Here is a 25356-nt window from a genome sequence, read left to right as displayed (position 1 = left end):
TTATCTATAACAACTAAAATAATATGCCGAAATATATTTAATGTTTATATAAATCGAAATATATGTAATATAAATTGAGAACATTTAACACTTATCCATGAGTTTTTTTATGCATATGTCAAAACCATACACACTTTTGACATATACATTCATAAATACGTCTGTTTACATAGCAACAGTGCGTATATATTATTCTCTTGTCTTATATATTTTAAGTTTTCTTGTAGATTTGTATGTTAATTCTCTCAAAAATACACTGGATTAATGTCTTTAAGAAGTGTCGATCTTTCTCCCGCTAGTTGGATGGCAGTTGCATGGTAGGTCTTCCACTAACGTAGTAAATTAATGTTAAGTGAAGAATTATAAACAAACCGAAAGTACAGTTGTACGATGACTGTTGGACAATAAATTTGTTTATGTTCGTTTATAAACAAATAAAAGAAAATGCACAAATCTTTTTGTTCATTTAAATAAACACACGCTATGTTCGTTCATTACATTCCTGAATTCCCATTCATATGCATTTATTTATGTGTGTTCATTTACGCTTGTTTATTTCTTTTATCCAGTATGTTTGTTATTTACATACCTTTTTTACTAGTTAACACTAATCGCCATCCTGCACAACCCATCAGATCAACCAAGTTTTAGATCCAAGCCTTGGTTGATCGACCAACGAAGGAATAAGATCATGTTTATTTCTTTGTTTATGTTCACTTATTTACATTAAATATATTATCGAATAACCACAAACAAACACGAACACTCTCAATTTCCTAACAAATGAATACAAACAAGAAGATCCGTTCATTTATTTAGTGTTTGTTTGTTTGGTTAAGGTTAAATGAGTGACTACTTTTTTTTCATGTTAGGCACAGTTAAGACTTAAGTGTGGCTTAGCATGTGATAGATTTTGATTTGATATATTCTAGGTACCCAATATACCATATATGGGGAGGACTATAAAGGATTTGTCCACATGTTTCCTCACTTACCATACCCTTTCATCATCATTTCAAGGTGTTTTTCTGACACTTGTGTTATATTTTTGTTGTTATTTGGAATGCATAAGCTTACAAAGTACTTGTGAATTCAGATACGAACAACTCGAACAAAGAATATCAAAATGAATTATCAAAAAAGAACAAAGAAGAGCTAGGAATCCGTCTTCGTGCATTTGGAATGGCAACTTACAAGATGCAAGGCAATGTATGGATCTCAGGTGGAAATGGGAAGGATCAAGAAAATCTTGTCTCGCTTTCAAATGTGGCGGGTTGTTGGCTAAAGCAATTGAATGTACAACACCATGATTTTAACTACTTCATGGGGTGCCGACGCTGCTGATGACCAAGTAATGCAACCTTAATTCAAATATTCAAACTAACATAAGTGTGCGTTTGTCGAGGTAGAGAGGGTTTCTAGGAGTACGATGTTGTTCATGTTTTCCTATGTTTCTTAGCGACAGAATAGATCGACGTGTCCAAAAGATTTTGGAGTTGTGGGTTTTTGTATATATATGAGATAGGGGCTAATGAATGTGATAAAATGGTTTTACCATGTATATATGATTGTGTATGTTAAATTTGGACACTTTTAGGTTTGAGTTAAAAGTCTTACCAAATATATATTTTATAATTCTTTGTTGGCTCCTTAAGAAAAATGTTTGTCATATAAATTTGAGAGGATTTATGCTGGGTTCTAAAAACGTGATCCCATGTCTTGTCTTTGCGTCTCTAAGAGCTATAAATCTATAATCGGTTTAAAAATGTCAAAAAGAAAAAATGTTGTGCCGTCTTTCTCCCCCTCTTTCACTTAGACTATGTGTTATGGTTTTATTATTTAATTTATTTATGAGCAGGGGTAGTTAATCATGGTGATGGCTGGACCAATAAAAACCGTTCAAATTATATTGGGGTGCGGTAGTCACCATTCTAATGACGAGAAATGGGGGTAACACCCTCTTTCATAGCAGTTGAATGGTTTGAGAGGTTAACCGGATGATGCGGCAGGGAGTACGCCACATCACCTCTTCACAATACTTGGTCTTAACTTGTTTTTTTCCACAAGAAAGTGCATCTTCAATTTCTTTGCCGCATCATACTCCTCTCTTAAAATCATTGATTACTGTAATGATTAATGTAATTTTGGTTTTATCAAACTGGAAAATCGTTTGATTTTTTTAATTAATGTATTTTCTTTCATTAAATGAGACGATAGTTTACATTGTTTTTTATCTTAACTAAAGAGGTGTTCACACAATGTGAAAAAAAAAAAACACACTAATAATCACATAACATTTTACATGTTTTTAATTAATGAGCTAACATAAGCAAAACTTTGGTTTTCAGTCATATTATTATTAGTTCAACTCGTTATGGAGGGAAAGAGTGCATCTCTCATGTACCCCAAGCTCTATCAATCTTGAACTGCGATGTTATTTACATTCTTAACTGTCTTAAAAACACCTTGATCATAGGCAATACACCTCTTAACTAACCTAAAATCATTTTTATAATAAATAGTTACAAAGTTGATGAATGATTGGTTGAGGGGCCACTTGCAAAGTCAAAATCCACTAGCCCAATTGAACATCCATCTACTTCATAAGAACCATCCGTCACGTATTACCCTATACATGGTACCAAGTTCTTCCCCTTTTTAGACAAATAAACCCAAAAAAGCCCCCTAAGCTTTAAACCTAAAGTAACACATATTTGAGCCAATAAACCACACAAAAACGATCGAGAGTGAAAATAATTAACTATAAGAAGAAAAAATGAACAGCCACACAATCCGACATGTTTAATGAATAGGTCGACCCGCACCCGACCCATTAAAAAGTTGGTTGACCTGTTAACCCATTTAACAATTTTGGAGAAGTTAATAATTTGATTTTAGATATAAAAAGTTTTAAATTTAAAAATTAAATACTTAGATTTTTAATTATTCATATATCAATTAACTTCTAAAAGTAAAATTAATTTCTTTTTACACTACCTTTATCTACTTTTTACTCCTGATATTTTCAATTTATTAATTTTAACTGTTTATTCTTTGACAATTTCATTCATTTGTTTTTCTTATCTTAAGCTAAATACGTGAACCTAAATTTATTAATTGAGAATGAGAGATAAATTCACAAAAAGATAGATTTATCACAAATTATTAACATACTAGTTTTATATGAATAGGAGTAATTATTTGTAAATTTATTACTAAGTCAATAGGTACTACTCATATTCGTATATGAACGTAAAACGGGTTGACCCGAAACACAACCCCAACAAAACATGAATTTAAATGGGTAGACAGACACGAATAAATTGTTGAACCTTGAAATGAATTGATGACCAAATACTTAACAACTGATGATCTAAACATCAGTTGTTTTCTATTATTACGTTTTGACAAACTATTTCTCTAAACAGCTGATCTTGCAAACTGCTAATGTGTGTTTAATGAATACGCTTTTTAAATAACTCAAAACTAAGCTTTGAATTTATAAAACGAAAATCCTAACGAATCCACACACAACCGGCAAGTATACCGATCACTAATAGTATAGACCTAAAGGAGTCCGAGTATCGAACCCAAGGACACGTGAAAACGTACTTAATACTTAACCCTAACCAAGACTCACCTAAGAATAATATTTTTTTAAATGATTTTTATATTATTAACTATTTGATCTAACTTACTTTAACTAACTTAATTAACTAAACTTAACAAGACTGGACGAAAATTTGTGAATAAGACTTATCAATGGAGAAAATGTCTACATAGGTAAGAATCCTATTGAATGTATAATAAGCTAATGGATTGAAGGATCTCACGATACCGGTATCTAAGGATGACACAACTAAAATTCGCTCAAGAAAGCTAGATCACCTCTCGGTCTCACTAACAAACCCTAACTTATACTTAGTTGATTTTAAGAACTAACCGGGAAACAAATTGTTAAAGTGTTCTAATGCCGACTCTCCTCTTGGTCTCACCGACATACTACCCTAATGGAGACAAATACTACGCAACCAAGGATAGAGGAACAACTTAGTTTAACTTAAACTAGGTCAACTAATCGCTCAAAAACCCAAACTCGACAAGAACTGAACCCGCTCTCGCGCGATCCTAATCCTAACAAGTAAAAGCTATGAGACGAGTTTACTTCCTATCACCTCTCGGTCTCTAAGAAGGTGTCTACCCACTGATTTTAACTAATTAACATACCCAACTAAAGCCTACGGTTGTACACCCCGCAAACAATATTTAAACACAAAGTAAAGAGTTCAAACAAGCTAAAATCAACTAAAACGGATTCAATCAATTAAAGCAAGAGGTAACTGAGTATAATTAATCAAAACACAGCAAATAAACACAACCTAATTCAATGTTAAACCAAACGTTTCATTAACAATTCAAGTCATGATCATCAACAATACAATTTACTTACTAAAACATAACAATATTCATCTAACCTAGGTAGAACTAACTAGTTTAGCCTAACACGATTTTTGGACTACCGCAAACACTTAATTTAAACATCATAAAACTCAACATAAACATAATTAAACTCATTCAAGATTCAATAATAATCAAACACAAGTCAATCTTCAAGTTACTTGCAAAACAATCCAAAGTAAAAGAACAAATCAACTAGTTAGGGTTCTTGAACAAAAACACAAAGTTTATGGATGTATTACTCAATATTATGGCTGAGATTATGAGTGTATATGGTCCCTAGATGCTGTCCACAACCGTCCTTAGCCTCCTTCTTCTTCCCTTGGCTTGAGAATTGCAAAAAAAACGATTTTTTTACTCTTGAATATGGGCTTTTAGGGTTTTTTTTTCCTAGTTGGCTGCTGATTTCGGGATTGATGGCTGTTAGGGTTCTTATTTTCTTCAATTAACTTAATATATTATGCAAAAAAGGCTTGGATTTTGTGGGCTTGGGTCGGGCCTTGAGTTGTAGTCTTCAAAATTGATCAAAAAAGGCCCCTAGAGTCTTCAAACTTTACTCTTTTCTCCATGAAAACAAATAACCTACAATTAAAATTCAATCTTTGTAAAATCAAGTAAAAACCATCCATAACTCTTATTAATTAAACAATTAAGTAATTAAAACATGATAAAACGATACGAAAAGTAAGTATGTTTTACAACACATCAAACATCCCCACACTTAAGTCTTTTTCGTCCCTGAAAAAGTCTAATGCTGTTAGATCAGAATCGGAAAATACAATCTTAAAAACATATAGGTTAATTTTTTTTAAAGCTTAGAAGAACGCAAAAACCGCGATCACCGATATTGTTATCCACTTAAACCCATGCCTTAATCTTTACCGGGACAAATAAGATCCGACAATAATATTACTCAGTGGTTTACACAATTAAGACCCACTTATTTTCAGCTTTTATCGGACCAGACCACCCAAAATTGACTTAAACCTCAAAATTAGCAGAATTAAAACTTTTGTTGCTCTAATTTTTTTCATGAATAGTTAAGACGATCAAGGGTATTTTTTATCCACCTAAGCCTAAGCATCAAAGTCTACCAAGCAGCCATTAGATACGATTAAGGTTCAATTAATTAATAGCTAGTGTTTCCCACAACATGACATACCCCCGTTATCAAGCAATACACCGAAACCATCACCATAGGTGAGTATGCAAAATTTCATCTGTAGGGCTTACATGTAGCGTGTCCCTTGTTGTCCGTTTCTTAATGGTAATGAGACCCGAGAAAGGGGACCCCACATGGCTAACAGCGTGGACGATCAAGTCTGTAATGTATTTGTACTTTTGTGATCATGTTTATAGACTTATAAGGGTTTGCTCTTTTTGGCTTTATTTTAAATATCCACAACCCCACTTAGGAATTGTGAATACCCAGATGAATAGATTGCATACAGACCCGAAGCATCCCATCAATACAAGATTTAAGGTTATAAAACCATGCGCCAATGAGGTGTAAAACACTAAACTAGCAGTTTAAGATTTATATCACAGGCTAAACGGCATACTCTAACGTTAAACCTACCCAAGCATCATTTGATAACGTATTCAAATTTTTAAAACTCATGATATTTCCATTTTTTCATACCAAAATTTGAGGCTTGAGTATGGCCCGACCTTTCATTACTTATTTTCCACGGACAAAACGCTTTACCCACAAAAGATTTCCGTTTTAACCATTTTATCAAATTTGCCCTTTCATTTTCAATGCTGAGCCTACCGACACATCCCAAGTTAAGTGCGTTTTCTTTTATTTATCTCATATTATTAGTAGTTTGAAAAACCGATTTCCGATAAATATCATCATCTTCCACTTTAACGCAAAAAAACTAAATTCAACGGACATTTTCTTTAAAACTTTTTTTTTCAACATTCTTTTATTTTTCTTAAAAATGAAAACGTCAATTTCCCATCCCCACACTTAAATTTCACATTCTCCTCAATGTGAGACAAGGAAAAGACAAAACTAAGCATAAAGAAAAATAAAGTGGAACAGACTCCCCTGGTATATGTGATCATGCAAGTGTGCGGTGAATCATGTTCCTCGCCCTCCTATTCGAACGCAAGCTTAAAACTCCAGTGCTCTCTATCAAGCTATCACTAACGAACGAAAGCGACAATCCTTAAGCAAATTGCATCCCCACACTTGCTTAAACTCCAGCTCATAAACCGTCATCAACCAGCCAAGGAATAACCTGCAAGTAAGATAAGAGACACCCGACAAAACTCGGAAATAAAAATAAAATGAAAATAAAATAACAAGAAAAGATATTACCGGGTTACCTCCCGGGAAGCGCTAAGTTTATTGAATAGTCTTCAGGCGGACTCGCTCCCGATACCTCAATTAGGAGGCTTCTCCTTTATCCTCTTCCCATCGATGCTCCTTAATACACTCCTCCTACAATTGGTCGGGAAGAAACCAATTGCACAAATCTCATGGGCCCGACCATATGAATTAAACTCGGCCCACCAACTATTAGACTCCCCAAAAAATGATCCCTAAAATGAAACGGGAGTGACGAACTCTTCTACACACCATGATCTCTGAGCCTAGATATCCTCCTTATTCTTTTAGCCAACTTTTTAAACCTCAACACGTCCCGAATGGATATTAAGTACGGTTCATGTTTTGGTTTTTCACATTCAAAGTTCAATGGTGGAAAGACTGATTCACCAACCACCTCATGGCTCTCCTCAAAAGGCTCATTCTTGATCCCCGCACTTGGCTCGTTATACAATAGATCCTCAAGCAACTTGAAATCGCCAAGTGGGTCAAACTCTCCTTCATCTGTCATGGTGAAATCCATCAACTCTTCACCAAACTCATCCTTAAATTCTTCCTCCCAAGAGGGAACATACTCCTCTACTCTCTGTTCCTCAATTCTGGTATCTTCAATCTCACTCAGGGTTTCAAACAAAGGTGTATTCAAAGGTGGAATATATTCCAAATCCTTTCTAATGGCGAAAAATACATCGTCCATTATTGATTCCAATTATGGGGTTGGCTCTAATATATTTCCTGATAAGTCTTTATACCCTAAGAAGTTCCCCATTTGATCATATGCAAATTGGTATGGAGGAGGCTTTGCCACAAGTGATTCTCATGTAGCTTACCGTGCCTCGACTTCTATCCTCCTCGCTCATAAGCATCGTGTACCCAGTGATCTCCTACACATAATTTGCACCATGGCCTTCCAACGTGTCGTCCAAACATATTTCCTTTAAAGAACACTCAAAAGAAAAGGATCACGGGCACCAGATAAAAATAGAATAAAATACTTAAAATAAAATTAAACTAAAACTAAACTAATTAAAATAACTAATCTAATCTAATATACGAAAATACAATAGGTAAATCCTAACTCGGTTCGTTATCAATACGCCTATACCCGTGTCCCCGGCATCGGCGCCAAAAACTTGATGTGTATAATGAATGCCCTTTTTAAATAACTCACAACTAAGCTTTGAATTTATAAAACGAAAATCCTAACGAATCCACCCACAACCGGCAAGTGTACCAATCATTAATAGTATAGACCTAAGGAAGTCCGAGTATCGAACCCAAGGACACGTGAAAACGTACTTAATACTTAACCCTAACCAAGACTCACCTAATAATAATATTTTTTTTAAATGATTTTTATATTATTAATTATTTGATCTAACTTACTTTAACTAACTTAATTAACTAAAATTAACAAGACTAGACGAAAATTTGAGAATAAGAGTTATCAATGGAGAAATTTCTACCTAGGTAAGAATCCTATTGAAGGTATAATAAGCTAATGGATTGAAGGATCTCACAATACCGGTATCTAAGGATGACACAACTAAAGTTCGCTCAAGAAAGCTAGATCACCTCTCGGTCTCACTAACAAACCCTAACTTAAACTTAGTTGATTTTAAGAACTAACCGGGAAACAAATTGTTAAAGTGTTCTAATGCCGACTCTCCTCTTGGTCTCACCGACATACTACCCTAATGGAGACAAATACTACGCAACCAAGGATAGAGGAACAACTTAGTTTAAGTTAAACTAGGTCAACTAATCGCTCAAAAACCCAAACTCGACAAGAACTGAACCCGCTCTCGCGCGATCCTAATCCTAACAAGTAAAAGCTATGAGATGAGTTTACTTCCTATCACCTCTCGGTCTCTAAGAAGGTATCTACCCGCTTATTTTTACTAATTAACATACCCAACTAAACCCTACGGTTGTACACCCCGAAAACAATCTCAAAACACAAAGTATAGAGTTCAAACAAGCTAAAATCAACTAAAACCGATTCAATCAATCAAAGCAAGAGGTAATTGAGTATAATTAATTAAAACACAGCCAATAAACACAACCTAATTCAATGTTAAACCAAACTTTTCATTAACAATTCAAGTCATGATCATCAACAATCCAATTTACTTACTAAAACCTAACAATATTCATCTAACCTAGGTAGAACTAACTAGTTTAGCCTAACATGATTTTTGGACAGCAGCAAACACTTAATTTAAACATCATAAAACTCAACATAAACATAATTAAACTCATTCAAGATTCAATAATAATCAAACACAAGTCAATCTTCAAGTTACTTGCAAAACAATCCATAGTAAAAGATCAAATCAACTAGTTAGGGTTCTTGAACAAAAACACAAAGTTTATGGATGTATTACTCAATATTATGGCTGGATTATGAGTGTATATGGTCCCTAGCTGCTGTCCACAACCGTCCTTAGCCTCCTTCTTCTTCCCTTGGCTCAAGAATTGCAAAAAACGAATTTTTCCTCTTGAATGGGGGCTTTTAGGGTTATTTTTTTCCTAGTTGGCTGCTGATTTCGGGATTGATGGCTGTTAGGGTTCTTATTTTCTTCAATTAACTTAATATTATATGCATAAATGGCTTGGATCTTGTGGGCTTGGGTCGGGCCTTGAGTTGTAGTCTTCAAAATTGATTAAAAAGGCCCCTAGAGTCTTCAAACTTTACTCTTTTCTCCATGAAAACAAATAACCTACAATTAAAATTCAATCTTTGTAAAATCAAGCAAAAAGCATACATAACTATTATTAATTAAACAATTAAGTACTTAAAACATGATAAAACGATACGGAAAGTAAGTGTGTTTTACAACACATCAACTATTGATAAGAAAGAACTGAAGACACAACGTCTGATTTGTAAAGAGAAGATCCAAACAACTGAAGTGTAACAACTGATGGATCAAACATTAGTTGTTTACCAAATATATCAGTACTAAGCACATGATTCTCCTTTTGTTAGTTGTTTATAATTATTTGATCATTAGTTTGTAACCATTTTTGTTAGATGTTACTTTCGTCTTTTAGCTCATCGGTAGTTTAACACTTGTATATAATGAAGAAGAGAGCCTCTTCGTTATTAACACTTTTCACGTCACAATTCTCACATGATTAGTGTACTTTTGTACTAGAAAAATCAATGTGATTGATGAGCTAAGGTTGAGTAGGAGAAATAGATTGTAATAACTTGATTATTGTTAATTTATAAATGTTCTTCCTTATGAAACCTGTTATTTAGCTTTAATGAATTCCATTTCTTAACTTGTTTAAGTCATATACTAATTGAATTTGTAATTCAAATATGATTTCAGTTAAAGTGATACTAATCGGTACAAACGATTAGATCAATTTTTTACTGTTTTATTGTTTGTGATTTGTATTAATTAGCTTAGATTGAGATCTAGAATCTTAACAATTGGTATCAGAGCCATTGATCTCTGAATTTGATCTAATAATCAATTTTGAGAAAAATATCTAAGCTCAATTTGATAATTCTAGTTGTGGATTGAAAGGATCTAAATATATGCTTAAAAATTATATTGTTATTGAAAAACTAGTTGAACTGAGAATCATGTCGAATGTACAAGATCCTCACAATACCGGTTCAACCTCCGAACCACCCATGTTGGTTCGAGGTCAATACAACATTTGGGTATAATGAATGCTCCACCATCTATGCAAGTTGTTGGGGTATGTAGTTCATGGACCTTATGATCCTGAAAATGTTGTTCCATTGGATGAAAACAAAATGATCAAGAATGATCCTAAGGATGATTCTGGTCAGGATCTGCAGAAACTTGAATAGGATGCCAAAGTTCATGCTATTCTCTCCATGGAAATTCCAAATGAAATTTACGGTGGGTTAATTCATCATAAGTCTGCTAAGGCTTTGTGGGATGCACTGAAAGAACAATATGGTGGAACCCCACAGGTCGTTGAGAATACTCGTGAAATTCTCAGGCAACAGTATGAAACATTTTTTCATTTAAGAGGAGAGAGTTTAACTCAACAATATGAACGATTAACTACTCTAATAAGTGAATTAACAATGGTTAATGTTACTTTTATAAACTATGCTCTTAACAATCGATTCTGAGATCACTTCCAGAAAATTGGGACACTCATGCTATCATACAAAGAACTCTACCAAATCTTCAAGATCTGATTCTGACTACTCTTCATGGTATGTTACTTACCTTTGGACAAGAGATAAGTCAAAAGAAGAAGTTGATTGCTACGGTAAATCAACTGATGATTTTAATATCGGATCAACAGTTCTATGTCAAGAGACTCGACCTGTCCAAACTACTGACAAAGGTTATCACAATCACATATACATAACAACTGGTACTGGTTCAGCAATTTAAAATCAAGCATTTGTTGTTATAGAGAATTCCCAACATGTGTCTAATAATCTATCATTTATTATTAAAGATTTGGAACACAATGATGCAATCGATCTGGAGGAAATGGAGATTCTAAATTCCTTGACACTACTGATAGTCAAGATAACATTTTTTTACAAGAGGACAACAAGAAAGTTCTTTTTAATTAATAATAGGAAAAAAAGTGGGAAATGATAAGGCGAAAATGACATAACATAAGTGTGGCTGATGTGTGCTGTGTAGCTTGTAAAATATGATGCATTGGATATTTAGCTTTTTGAACAAGATCGTGTTTTAAATTTATAAAAGTGGTCTCTACAAAGACTAAACACACACAAAATAGGCAAGTGTACCTATCGTATATGTATAAGAGTATTGGTAAGAACCAAGTATCGATCCGTGGACACAAATGTTTCTAAAAATAAATCGTTGTTTTACATTAATCAGAGGTTTTAAACATTTTGGGGTTAATTTTCGAACTTTTTATAATATATAAATACTTATATATATATTATATAGGTGACCAAGTCGAGAAATTCTAAACGAGTTGTTCAATTATGCGAAGGTTACCATCTAAGATCAAGAATCCACTACATTTTAGCATTGATAATTAATATTCAAACATGTGGTAAACTTGCTGTAGCAATATATGATAGATAGCTCCTTAAGCCTTAAGTGAGTATCTTTGGCACTAAGGAGGTAACATGAGCATTTTAAAGTCCATCCTTTACTAATGTCATGCTACCTCAATGATGTAAATTTAAGTTGGCAAGTAGTTTTGTAAAGTAGAAAGATTAGGATTGACTTCGATTTCTCAAATACCAATTCGAACAACTTCTGGTGGTTGTAGTTAACTCACACAACCTGCCCTTGGTTGATTTAAGTAGGTTATATTTACACATTCCATTAACATATGATTTCTTTAACTAGCATGATATCCTAAGCAAAGCCATTTTCGGATTACCAAGACTTAGAGAAATACATCATAACTTATATCTCATCATTTCTAAGTACAATATAAGGATCCTTGTTTCGATAATGTATCAAAGTATTTCTATCTTTCAAGAACATGAATCGATCATGAACGATTGCCAATAGAATTGACAACCACCAACTTTGAATTAGTGATTTAAGATGGTGAAACATTTCTCATCAAAAGATAACTGTAATATAACCATGTACTTTACTATACTACACCACATGTTTCGTATAAATATCAAGTAAAACAAAGCTTCTTCATAGATTTTAGATGGTAAAAGGAGTTTAGCTCATAATGAGCATGATGATAAAAATTAAGATGAATGATGATAACAAATTCATGATTAAACTCGGAATGATCTAACCAAATGTACATGAATCTTCCTTCTTAATGGTGTTGATGATGGATGATGGTGATGGTTGATAGTGATGACCTCCAAACCTTCAAACTCTTCACTAAATCTTCTATGTGAGTGTTAGTGTGTGTTTTTATAAGAGAAAACCGGATAGAATTATTTTCAAGGCACACTCTTCAAATGATACAAGAGCCTCTATTTATAGGCTGTCTGGAGATAGAAGCAAGGCCCCGTGCTTTATTAAGCACGGCCTCGTGTCTACATGTCCCAGTTGCATGTTGTCAGATCGTACATGATGACTCACCACGGCCCCGCGCTTCCTGAGGCACGGCCCCTTGCTTTTTAGTGACATGTGCTAATTCTTTTTGTCCTTTATGAAAGGTGACCACGGCCCCGTGCTTAGGTAGGCACACCCCTGTGTTTTATTATGACATGTGCCAAATTCGTTTTGTCTTTTTCTCGAAAATGACCACGACCCCGTGTCCATTTAAGCACGGCCCCGTGTCTAGTTGTCCACTATTTTGTCTTTTCTTGTAGATTTTTGTCTTTTCTGATAGGTAGTGCTTCCAGAAGCACGACCCCGTGCTTCCAGAAGCACGACCCCGTGCTTCCTGAAGCACAGCCCCATGTTTTGCTGTTTTCATAGGTTTTTCATTCGTTTTTTCGTTTGAGGCTTGGATTCACCTGAAAATACATTTTAACATGATAAGTAGTTATTTTAACTATATTATACGATAGAAGTTGCAGTTTTTAGAGATTATTTGATGATAAAAAGATGTATATTTTTATATACATCAAACATCCACACACTTGAACCTTGCTTGTCCTCAAGCAAGCTACTTATAAATATTCTCTAAAAATAGCAAGTTTGGACCATAGCTTAAACATCCCCAAAAGAGTTCCAAGAAAATGGGAACAAAATATCCAACCTTAAATCATATGAATATATGTAGTGATATATAAAATGATGATTTGTTTTTATGAGCTTCCGTTTATGCAAAACGTCACGTTCTCACAATGTTCACTCACACTCGGTTTTATATCTGATCATACATGTGATGTATGTATGTGAACACTCTTAGCCAAAATGTGACCTATGATAAATAGGCTTGTAACAAGTTCAAATCTCCACCTTTGTGAAGGGTTGCATAGATCAGAAGGTAATATGGCTCGGTTTTGTGAGAGTAGGGATTTGGTATTTTATGGTGGTTCAAGGGTTTAGGTTACCGAGCATGTTTTCAAAAATGGCCCGAGGATATTTAACGGATCAGTCAGCTAACTTAATGCTCATGCATGTGGGCATTGGTTCCCCTATCCGTAGTTTTGCAAAAACCGCATAAGGCATTAAATTAATACTAGCTACTAGGTTAGCCAGGGCATTGCTAACAAAAAATTTCCTATGAGACAAGGGATTGTAAAACTCCCTGGATCGGTCATTTTTGGTGGCATCTTGCTTTGGAGGACAGCTGAGCATTCTTTACTCAAGGTGACGTATGAGAGTTCCTCTAGCTTCCTTTTATTGGTCAGTACTTCTTTAAGAAACTTTGCATATTTAGGCATTTGATCAATGGCTTCGACGAGAGGGATGCTGATGTGAAGTTGTTTGAAGAGTTCTAAAAACTTCTCGTACTGAGCTTCCAATCTCTCCTGTTTCAGCCGTCCAGGATATGGAATAGGTGGAACATAAGTTCGGACTGGTTCCTTAGGTTGTACGGTACCAAGATGAGAAATTCTAAACGAGTTGTTCAATTATGCGAAGGTTACCATCTAAGATCAAGAATCACTCCATTTTAGCATTGCTAATTAATATTCAAACATGTGGTAAACTTGCCGTAGCAATATCTGATAGATAGCTCCTTAAGCCTTAAGTGAGTATCTTTGGCACTAAGGAGGTAACATGCGCATTTTAAAGTCCATCCTTTCCTAATGTCATGCTACCTCAATGATGTCAAATTAAGTTGGCAAGTAGTTTTGTAAAGTAGAAAGATTAGGATTGACTTCGATTTCTCAAATACCAATTCTAACAACTTCAGGTGGTTGTAGTTAACTCACACAACCTCCCCTTGGTTGATTTAAGTAGGTTATATTTACACATTCCATTAACATAGGCTGTCTGGAGATAAAAGCACGGCCCCATGCTTTATTAAGCACGGCCTCGTGTCTACGTGTCCCAGTTGCATGTTGTCAAATCGTACATTATGACTCACCACGGCCCCGTGTTTCCTGAGGCACGGCCCCGCGCTTTTTAGTGACATGTGCTAATTCTTTTTGTTGTTTCTGAAAGGTAACCATGGCCCCGTGCTTAGGTAGGCACGCCCCCATGTTTTATTATGACATGTGCCAAATTCATTTTGTCTTTTTCTCGAAGTTGACCACGACCCCGTGTCCATTTAAGCACGGCCCCGTGTCTAGTTGTCCACTATTTTGTCTTTTCTTGTAGATTTTTATCTTTTCTGATAGGTAAGCACGGCTCCGTGTCCATTTAAGCACGGCCCCGTGTCTAGTTGTCCACTATTTTGTCTTTTCTTGCAAATTTTTATCTTTTCTGATAGGTAAGCACGGCCCCGTGCTTCCAGAAGCACGGCCCCGTGCTTCCTGAAGTACAGCCCCGTGTTTTGCCGTTTTCTTGGGTTTTCTTGGGTTTTTCTTCGATTTTTCATTCGTTTCTTCGTTTGAGGCTTGGATTCACCTGAAAATACATTTTAACATGATAAGTAGCTATTTTAACTATATTATACGATAGAAGTTGCAATTTTTAGAGATTATTTAATGCTAAAAAAGATGTATATTTTTATATACATAAGTGGCAGACTAGGACACTTTGCATGGAATGCAGGACTCAGTCATAGTCTAGTCCCAATCATGTCCAGCCTTTAACAACCAATCCAAGTTCCCCTCTCCATCCTCACTCAATACAACAATCCTTTAACAACCACTCTACGACTTATTTTCCTCAAACCTCAACAATGCCTAATACTGATCCTCAATATCAATATAAATATGCACTCATTTTCTTAACCAATGCAATAGATGCAATTTTTTCATCCTCATTTTATGCCACCCATAAACACACAAGTTCAGCCTGCTACAATTTTCTCACGTGGATCATCTTCTTCTAACCATGACAACACGAAAACAAGCTTCTTCACACAAGAGTTTGTTAACTGGAGTAGTTTGCCTGAAAAAAAATAAGTATTAAAGATCTGGCTCTTGTGGTTTTGGATGTGGAATCAAGTGAAGAAAAGGAGGTGGAGAATTATTTGAACGATGAAATCATCCAAGTTCTGATGACAAGTGATAAATCAACACTTACACAAACTGTTGATGACAAAGCACTTAAAACTACTGTTGATGAGGTAACGCTTGAGATTTGTCAAAAGTTATGTTCTAATGACGGCATCATTGGATTTTCAAATGTAAAACTTGCAAACATTAAACTAATAAAATAAGTATATGAACTCGAATCAGCAGTTTCAAAATCCAAAAATGACATGAAGTCAATATTAAATGAGAAAGAAAATGAGATTTTGAAATTAAAACATGTTTTATCAAATAAAATGCTTATGCAAAAAATTTGTTGAAAAAATACAATGAATGTAGCATAATATTAGAACAAACTCAAGTAACTGGGCAATGGATTGAATCCAGTAAGGGATTGTAAGAAATCTAGCAGCAATGTGAAATTTGGTATTGGATATAATCACATTGAACCACCTCAGAATTGTACTCCTATTACCCCTTACAAATGTGTTGATAAACTTGAGGAAAAGACAATATTTCAAAACCAAGTTCCATCAGTTGTTTTACCAAATGTTGTTCCTCTAAAACTTACTAATCATGATAAGATGGGGAACATGTATCAAACAATTGATGCATCACAAGGGTTTAAACCAACTTCATTTGCTGAATTGAGTGGTCAAATACCGGTTGTTGATCAAAACTCATCTCAAGTTTCTCAGAACATAAATGGTTCAAACATATTATTATTTCAAGATGAAATTGGAAATTAGCATCAAACAACTGATTCACTCAATGAAGTCAAAGAAATTACCATCACAACACTGGACGGTCAAAAGTCAAAAGTTAACCATAATCTTTCAAAGATTTCAGAAACAGCTAATGATTCAATCAAAATGCCTATTATGAATATCATAACAGTTTTTCAACTCAAACAACTGATATTCCAAAAACATCAATAGTTTCAAAGAGAATTGAATCCAATAGAATAGTTGCAACTGCACGTGCATTTGTTCCTAGATCAGTTTCTAGTCATAACAAGAGTAATGCTTCAAAGACTAATCAAACTGAAATTCATCCAACCTCAATACCTGGATACAAGCCACCAGGAACGATAGTTGTTGATAGACTGGATGTGACTAAGAAAAAGAAAACTAAAAATGGACAAAAGAAACCTTTGTTTCCAAATCCATATGATGTATGCAAGAAAAACAATCATCTAACTAAAGATTGTAAAATATTTAAAGTTGTTCATCAAAATAAAAATGTTATGACTCCTGATGTTTTAATCAAAAGTCAAAGTCCTACACCCAAAAGAAAGTTTAGTTTCAAACTGTTAAAAAACCTATTACTATGGCCTTAAAGAACATTCCAAGTTCAAGATTTTTTTCAAGTAACAGATGCTCCACCAACAATAATCTTACCACAGAAAACTAATGTTCCAAAAAATCCATTAGCAGTTTCAAGTGCTGAGATAAAAAACAGTTGATGAATCTTTTAAAGAATCTTCAATATAAAATTGATTTATCTTCTTCTAATGAGCAACCTAAGAGCAACAGAGCTTGGGTTAATCCTTCTAACTAAATTTCCTTCACATGTGAAGAAAACTTTAACATGCATGGAAAATTTATGGTATGCGGATAATGGAGGCTCTAGGCACATGACATGAACCGTGTCTTTTCTCTCTAAATTAAAGAGACATGGAGGGGGAGATGTATCCTTTGGGAATGATGAAAAAAGGAAATGTTCTCGACTAATGTATTAAATCTGAGGGGCTATATTTCTTTGAAAGTTCAAGTACATATAACAACAACACTTTCATTCAAACTACTAATCAAGGGCAATCTGCAAGGAACTCAAGGATGTGTAACTACTGATTCTCAAACAACTTACACACCAAATGAATTTCCTCATACAACATTTGAGAGCTCATCGGTTTTTTATGAAAGTAGTTGTTTACCTCTTATGTCTCCTCCTCTAACAACTTCTTCAACATAAGCGGTTTCAACACACTCAACAAATACAATAAGAGACATTGTTCCTTATGTGTTTCATCCTGCCCATCCTCAAGAGCAAATAATTGGTAACATTAAACATTGTTTCCTCACCATAAATCAACAAGCAAACGTTGGCTTCTTTGCTGACTTTCTATCTCAAGATGAACCAACAAAGTATCTGATTGCTTTAAGAGAAAATAGTGGGCTGGAGCCATGCAAGAAGAACTCATGCATTTCACCAATATGCGTGTTTGGAAATTACGCCCAAGACCAGAGGTTGTAACACCTATTGGCACAAAATGGGTATTCATGAACAAAACTAATGAAAGAGTAATTATTATAAAAAAACAAAGCAAGGTTGGTAGTCTAGGGCTGTCTCCAAGAAGAAGGTATAAACTATGAAGAAACCTTTGCACATGTTGCAAGACTTGAAGCCATCACGCTGTTTCTTACATATGCAACCATTCATAACATCAAAGTGTTTCAAATGGATGTCAAAGGAGCTTTTTATGGTGACATTCAAGAAGAGGTGTACGTTACACAACCATCAGGGTTTGGAGATGCTTTCAATCTAGACTATGTTTAAAAGCTAAAGAAAACATTCTATGGACTCAAACAAGCATCAAGATCCTGGTATGACAGACTTTCTTCATTTTTGATTTCTAACAAATTTCACAGAGGAAAAATTGATAAAACTTTTTTTCTCAAAAGAGAGGGAAAATACATACATCTTGTTCAGATTTATGTAGATGACATCATATTTGGATCTACAAATGCATACCTTTGTGATTTTTTTTAAATCTCATGAAATATGAATTTGAAATGAGTAATATGGGTGAGTTACAATACTTTTTGGGCTTGCAAGTCAGACAAACTAAAACATGGATTTTTCTACATCAATAAAAATATGTTAAAAATCTCATTAAAAAGTTTAAAATGACTGATTGCAAAGCAAGTTCCTCCCCATGAGTAAACTTAATCTATTATGTCACACCCTCAAATTCCACTAACGGAGTTTTACCGTCAGAGGGTGTGAACTAACAGGATCGGAATCATTAGTTATAATAAAACCATAAAAACGTTTAAATGAAATTAAGTGCGGAAGCGTAAAAACCAAAAGACAAAAGTTGCGTCACGCAGACGACTTAAAAACCCAAGTAATAATAGTTAAAACATGTTTGCATATCAGAATGTTCAAAAACCATGCATGATCCTATACCGCGCGCCGCCTCGGCTACCTGAGAATAACATACTAAAAGTGTCAACACAAGGTTGGTGAGTTCACAGGTTTAAATAAAATAAAGCGTTTAGCGTTTGCCTTCAGCGTTTTGCGTTTAGCGTTTTGCGTTCAGCGTTTTGCGTTACCAGATAGTGTTAAATCAATTATATATCGATAGGTAGCTAGCCTATACAACAAGTATTACTAAGTGTTCGACACAGAAGCTAACTGTTTATCAAGTGCCTTGTCACCAGGTCATCCAGACCATGGTACGTGTTAGCCAAAATTACACCCGCTCGACCTCCAGTCGAGTTTAGCGTTGGGTGGGGTTTGTCAAACCCAGTAGTACTACTCAACAGTGACTCCCTATTCCAAATATTAACCGGTTCGATGTGTAGGACTTCAAATGTTTCGTTTGCCACTTAGCCTTTACAAGTGATATATAATTTACTAACAAAATCTTAAATGCGTTTATCGGAGTATGTTATCTCCCCCAAGTGAAAAGTGTTTAAAACAGTTTAAAGGGGTAAGTGAAACTCACTGTTTGCGAAGAATTCCCAAAATAAATCACCAAGTGATGCGCGTCAAAGAAAACTCTCTCTAGCGTTCTTCCTAGCACCTTAATCTTCGATTAAACTTGAAAGATCTTGTGTATATGTGTGTGTGTGATTGACGGCAGCCAAGAACAAGGGGGGAGGGGGCCGATCGGTCTAGAGGGAGGGAGAGGGAGTGTTAGGGTTTAGATTTATATTATTATTTATAATAACATGTTACATCTAGGTCCCTCAACTTCTAATTTGCACTTTTCTAGCTTATTTTAACTAGCTCTTGTTTATTGTTTAGTATCATACATAATATAATCAAGTAACACATATGTCTAACACATAATTATCACATAATTATTGTTTTGACGTTTTTCATTTATTCACCAATTGTTTGCGTCAACTCGTTTGCGTTTTGGTGCAATTCCCGAAAGACTACACATGTAGTAAGTGTCAAGCGTCATTTTAAACCCTAGTTTAAATGTAATGAAGTGTGCGTTATAGATTCAATGATCTTAAGTTTGAATTGACGGAGTTGAGTTAACGGAGTTAACCTGAAATTGACGATTGTCACATCATTCCCATGTTAAAGAATTTTCGTCCCGAAAATTTGAGTCAAGTCGTGATGATTGTCTGAAAAAGTAAGAAAAATTTTCAGTTTGTCATATCATCCCCTAGTAGAAAGAAATTCCGTCCCGAAATTTAATTCGTACCTCCGGTGATTTCTGACGGTTTGTCGGGTTTCGCGGTTTTCTGTGTTTGGTCAGCCCTTCAAAAAGGTGAGGATACTTTTTCATCATTTGATCCTCGCGTTCCCACGTGAACTCCGGGCCACGTCTTGAGTTCCAACGAACCTTAACGATTGGAATTTTGCTGTGCTTGAGTGTTTTGGTTTCCCAGTCCAAAACTTCAACTGGTTCTTCAATGAAGCGTAGCTGTTCATCAATTTGCAGTTCGTCCAAAGGGACTACTTGGGTTTCATCGGATAAGCATTTCTTCAAATTGGATACGTGGAAAACAATGTGTACCCTGCTGAGTTCAGCTGGTAAGTCCAGTCGGTACGCCACCGGACCAACACGTTCCGTTATCCGGTAAGGACCAACGTATCGTGGGTTGAGTTTGTTTCGCTTCCCAAAGCGAACCACACCTTTCCAAGGTGAGACTTTGAGTAACACTTGGTCATTCACTTGAAATTCGAGAGGTTTTCGGTGCTTGTCGGCGTAACTCTTTTGGCGATCTCGTGCTGCTGCCATGCGATTTCGGATTTGAACAATCTTTTCCGAAGTTTCGAGTACCAGTTCTGGACCAGTGATTTGGCTGTCACCCACCTCTGCCCAGCAGAGTGGTGATCGACACTTCCGTCCGTACAGTGCTTCAAACGGCGCCGCTTTAATACTTGCGTGGTAGCTGTTATTATACGAAAACTCTACCAAAGGTAAGTGAGGTTCCCAACTTTTTCCGAAATCCAACACACATGCACGCAACATATCCTCCAGGGTCTGAATAGTTCGTTCACTTTGCCCATCCGTCTGAGGATGGTTGGCTGTGCTCATATCAAGACGTGTGCCTAGTGCGCTTTGTAGTGACTTCCAAAAGTGCGAAGTGAAACGAGAATCTCGATCAGAAATTATTGAGACAGGCACTCCGTGTCTAGACACTACTTCCTTCATGTAGACGCGAGTCAATCTTTCCATTTTGTCCGATTCCTTAATCGCTAAAAAGTGTGCGGACTTAGTCAACCGGTCAACGATCACCCAGATGGTATCGCATCCCGTCGGTGTTTTAGATAATCCCGTGATAAAATCCATTGAAATGTGTTCCCATTTCCACATTGGAAGTTCCGGTTGTTGTAGTAGGCCAGATGGTTTCTGGTATTCTATTTTGACTCTGGCACAAGTCAAGCATTTGCTCACGTAGGTGGCAATGTCGGCTTTCATATTCGGCCACCAGTAAAGTGCCTTTAAGTCATGATACATTTTATCTGAGCCAGGGTGGATAGAATATCTGGACTTGTGTGCTTCGTCCATCACCAGAGTTCTCAACTCTCCGTATCGTGGAACCCAAATTCGGTTCTCAAAATATCGGACCCCGTCCGATTTGGTTTCAAGTTGCTTGTTCATGCCCCGCATGAGTTCCGATGGAAGATTATCATCTTTCAAAGCTTTGAGTTACGCCTCGCGTATCTGATCGGGTAAGTTGGTATGAATCGTGAGTTGCAATGCTCGCACTCGTCTAGGTTTATCTGTTTCTTTTCTGCTGAGGGCGTCGGCCACTACATTGGCCTTGCCAGGGTGGTACTTGATGGCACAATCATAATCCTTAAGCAGCTCGACCCAACGACGCTGTCGCATGTTCAGTTCTTTCTGATCGTAGATATGCTGGAGACTCTTGTGGTCGGTGTAAATGGTAAACTTGGTACCGTACAAGTAATGCTTCCATATCTTAAGGGCAAACACCACAGCTCCGAGTTCCAAATCATGGGTCGTGTAGTTCTTCTCGTGAACCCGCAGTTGTCGAGAGGCATAAGCTATAACCTTCTCGAGTTGCATCAGCACACAACCGAGACCTTGTATCGATGCGTCACAGTGTACCTCAAAATTTTCCGTTCCCTCGGGTAGGGCTAGAATAGGGGCGCTACAGAGTTTGGTTTTCAACAGTTGAAAAGCGGATTCTTGCGCGTCACCCCAATTGTACTTAGTACCCTTGTGAGTCAAAGCGGTGAGGGGTTGCGCAATCTTTGAAAATCCTTCAATGAAACGCCGTTAGTAGCCGGCCAGTCCTAGGAATTGCCGCACCTCAGTCGGGGTCTTAGGTGCTTCCCAGTTTTTGATGGCCTCTACCTTACCGGGATCGACATGGATACCATTCTCGTGGATCACATGTCCTAAAAAGTGAACCTCGCGAAGCCAAAATTCGCATTTCGAGAGTTTTGCGTACAGTTGTTCCTTCTTCAATAATTCCAGAATTACCCTTAAGTGTTCCTCATGGTCAGCCTTGTCCTTGGAGTAGACCAGGATATCGTCAATAAACACAATCACAAACTTGTCGAGGTACGCCTTGCATACTCGATTCATGAGATCCATAAATACGGCTGGTGCGTTGGTTAGTCCAAAGGGCATAACCGAAAACTCGTAGTGACCATACCGTGTTCTGAAAGCCGTCTTTGAGATATCTTCTTCGAGCACTCTTAGTTGATGGTAACCAGATCGCAGATCGATCTTCGAGTGATAACTCGATCCTTTGAGCTGGTCAAACAGATCATCAATTCGGGGTAAAGGATAACGGTTCTTGACCGTCACCTTGTTCAACTCCCAGTAGTCGATGCACATGCGGAAAGTCCCGTCCTTTTTTCGGACAAATAAGACAGGGGCTCCCCATGGTGATGAGCTAGATCGGATAAAACTCTTATCCAACAAATCTTGTAACTGAGTGGACAGCTCCTGAAGCTCCGCCGGTGCGAGCCGATACTGAGCTCGTGCTATGGGTTCTGCACCGGGGGTCAACTCGATTTGGAATTCGACTTGTCGAATAGGAGGGAGTCCAGGCAAATCCTCCGGGAAAACTTCCGGAAAATCTCGCACAATCGGTATATCTTCAATTCGCTTCTCTTCCGCGGGTTTCTCAACAATCTGCGCCAAAATTGCCGGATGACCCTTTCGTAGATACTTCTGCGCCTTCATGAGGGTAATGACGCTGGTGGTCATGCCGTTTCTCTCGCCCCGGATCGAAATGATCTCGCCGAAAGGGGTAGAAATGTGGACTATCTTGTCATGACATATAATCTCCGCTCGGTTCTCAGATAACCAGTCCATGCCGACCACGACATCGAAACTACTAAGCGTAAAAGGAATAAGGTCGATAACAAAGACATGACCTGCCAGTTTTAACTTACATCCCGCAAGTACATGAGTCGTTACTATAGTCTTACCGTCAGCTAATTCAAGAGGAAACTTAGCATCTAACGGGGTTGGAGTTAGTTCTAAGAGTTGACTAAAGGCTTTCGACACAAAACTCCTATCAGCTCCAGTGTCAAACAATACAGAAGCAAAACAATCATTCACAGGGAACTTACCAGTCACCACGTACGGATCATTGCGGGCTTGACCCGACCCAATAACAAAAGCTCTTCCTTTACCATTGTTTCCACCACCACTGCCACTTCCATAACCTCCATTGTTGTCGTTCTGTTTCAGCTTGGGACAATCTTTCCTGAAATGACCTTCCTGCCCACATTCGAAACATCCCTTCGTCGTCATAGGTGGTTTAGGATCACCCTTTGCCGCAAGGTCTCCTCTACATTCCTTTGCCTGGTGACCCATCTTTCCGCATCTCAGACAGTTGACACGGTCACACGGGCCAGCATGATGATAGTTACACCTGTTGCACTTCGGGTACTTCCCAGAATAGCCGCTCGAACCCTGCCCGCTACCGTTATTGTTATTGTGACCCTGATTGTTGAAGCTCCGGGTGAATTCGGGCTTTCGGTAGTGTTGCTGCTGTGGGGGGTTCGAGGATGAGGATCTGGTGTTGTCAAACTTTCTCTTTCCGCTGCTCGGGTTGTTGCTGTTGTTGTCAGCACTCGGGTTATCACGGGCTTTAGTGGTTGAACCCCCAGGTGGTAGCGTACCTTGGGTTACTGCTTTATCCGTTAGTTTGTGAGCTAATCGAATCGCTTGTTGAATCGTGGCTGGTCTGGAAGACGTCACCATGCCCTGAATCTGCGGTGCTAACCCATCAATATACATTTCAATCCTCTTACTCGGCGGGTCTACCATCCGTGGACACATCACAGCCAACTCGTGAGAATGGGTGGTGTAGGCTTCGATTTCTGAACCCACCATTTTCAATGACCAAAACTCGGATTCCAACTTTGCAATCTCCTCCCTAGGACAGTACTCTTCTCGAATCATGTTTTTGAACTCCTCCCAGTTCATCGCGTTAGCCAGTTCCAATCCAAGGATCTGCACGTTTGAATTCCACCATGTGAGGGCAGAATCTTCAAGTGTTCCAGCAGCAAATTTGACCCTACTGGCAGGGGGACAATTACACATCTCAAACACCGACTCGGCCTTCTCAGCCCAACGCAGGAAGCCTATAGCTCCCTCGGTGCCCTTAAACGTACTGGGCTTGCAGTCATGGTAATTCTTGAAGGTACACGTTCCAATTGGACCTCCAGCTTGGTTCTGTACTTGTGAGGCTAGAGCGGCCGCCGCGTGGTCATTCAGCAGAGTTTGGAGTTCTGCTGCAGTCAGGTTGATGTTACCACGTCCGTGTCCAGCGTTTCTTCCTGCCATTTCCTAGCATCACAGCATAAAATGTTAAACATGAATTTTTCTTTCATATGAAACACACCATACATGTAATAAAAGATAGGTAAGAAAGAAATAAAAGGAACAAACATCACATCACAACCATATATTAATCCAAATAATAATTCATCATTAAAACCATTGTATTCGCTACAAAGTATTTAAAACCAATCCTTAAAATCATAGAAAAATAATAGTTTGGATGGAGACAACCCCTCCATCTAGGTGTTATCATCCTTAGATGTCATCGTCTGAGGACACCTCTGAGTGTGCCTCCTCCTCTGCCGGTTCATCCTCCGGTTCTTCTTCAGGTTCCTCCTCGGGATCTTCCTCGGGATCCTCCTCAGGCTCCTCTTCGGGATCTTCTTCGGGTTCCTCTTCAGGCTCTGCTTTAGGTTCTGCCTCAGGCTCTGCCTCGGGTTCGGCTGCGTTCTGAGCAATTTGCATTTGTAAAAAATCGCAGCGCTCTAAAGCTATCTCGGTTCGGGTCCTTGCTACTTGGAGTTG

The 25356-nt window shown here is 37.2% G+C and overlaps 1 long non-coding RNA gene across 2 annotated transcripts; it reads left to right on the top strand.

The window, feature by feature from the left end:
* Positions 1 to 240: 240 nt before the first annotated feature.
* LOC143589300 (uncharacterized) lies at positions 241 to 1394 on the top strand. Of its 2 annotated transcripts, none has more exons than XR_013145246.1 (3): positions 241 to 317; positions 873 to 1020; positions 1097 to 1394. It is a non-coding gene; the product is annotated as an uncharacterized LOC143589300 (long non-coding RNA). The 2 variants fall into 2 exon arrangements; XR_013145247.1 differs by having other exon boundaries at positions 241 to 321; positions 933 to 1020.
* Positions 1395 to 25356: the final 23962 nt, after the last annotated feature.

The sequence above is a fragment of the Bidens hawaiensis genome, unplaced genomic scaffold, assembly GCF_021521415.1.
Source record: "Bidens hawaiensis isolate Kalapana, Puna unplaced genomic scaffold, B.hawaiensis_p1.1 tig00037332_1, whole genome shotgun sequence".
NCBI classification, from domain to species: domain Eukaryota; kingdom Viridiplantae; phylum Streptophyta; class Magnoliopsida; order Asterales; family Asteraceae; genus Bidens; species Bidens hawaiensis.
This window is presented reverse-complemented; position numbering and strand designations above follow the sequence as displayed.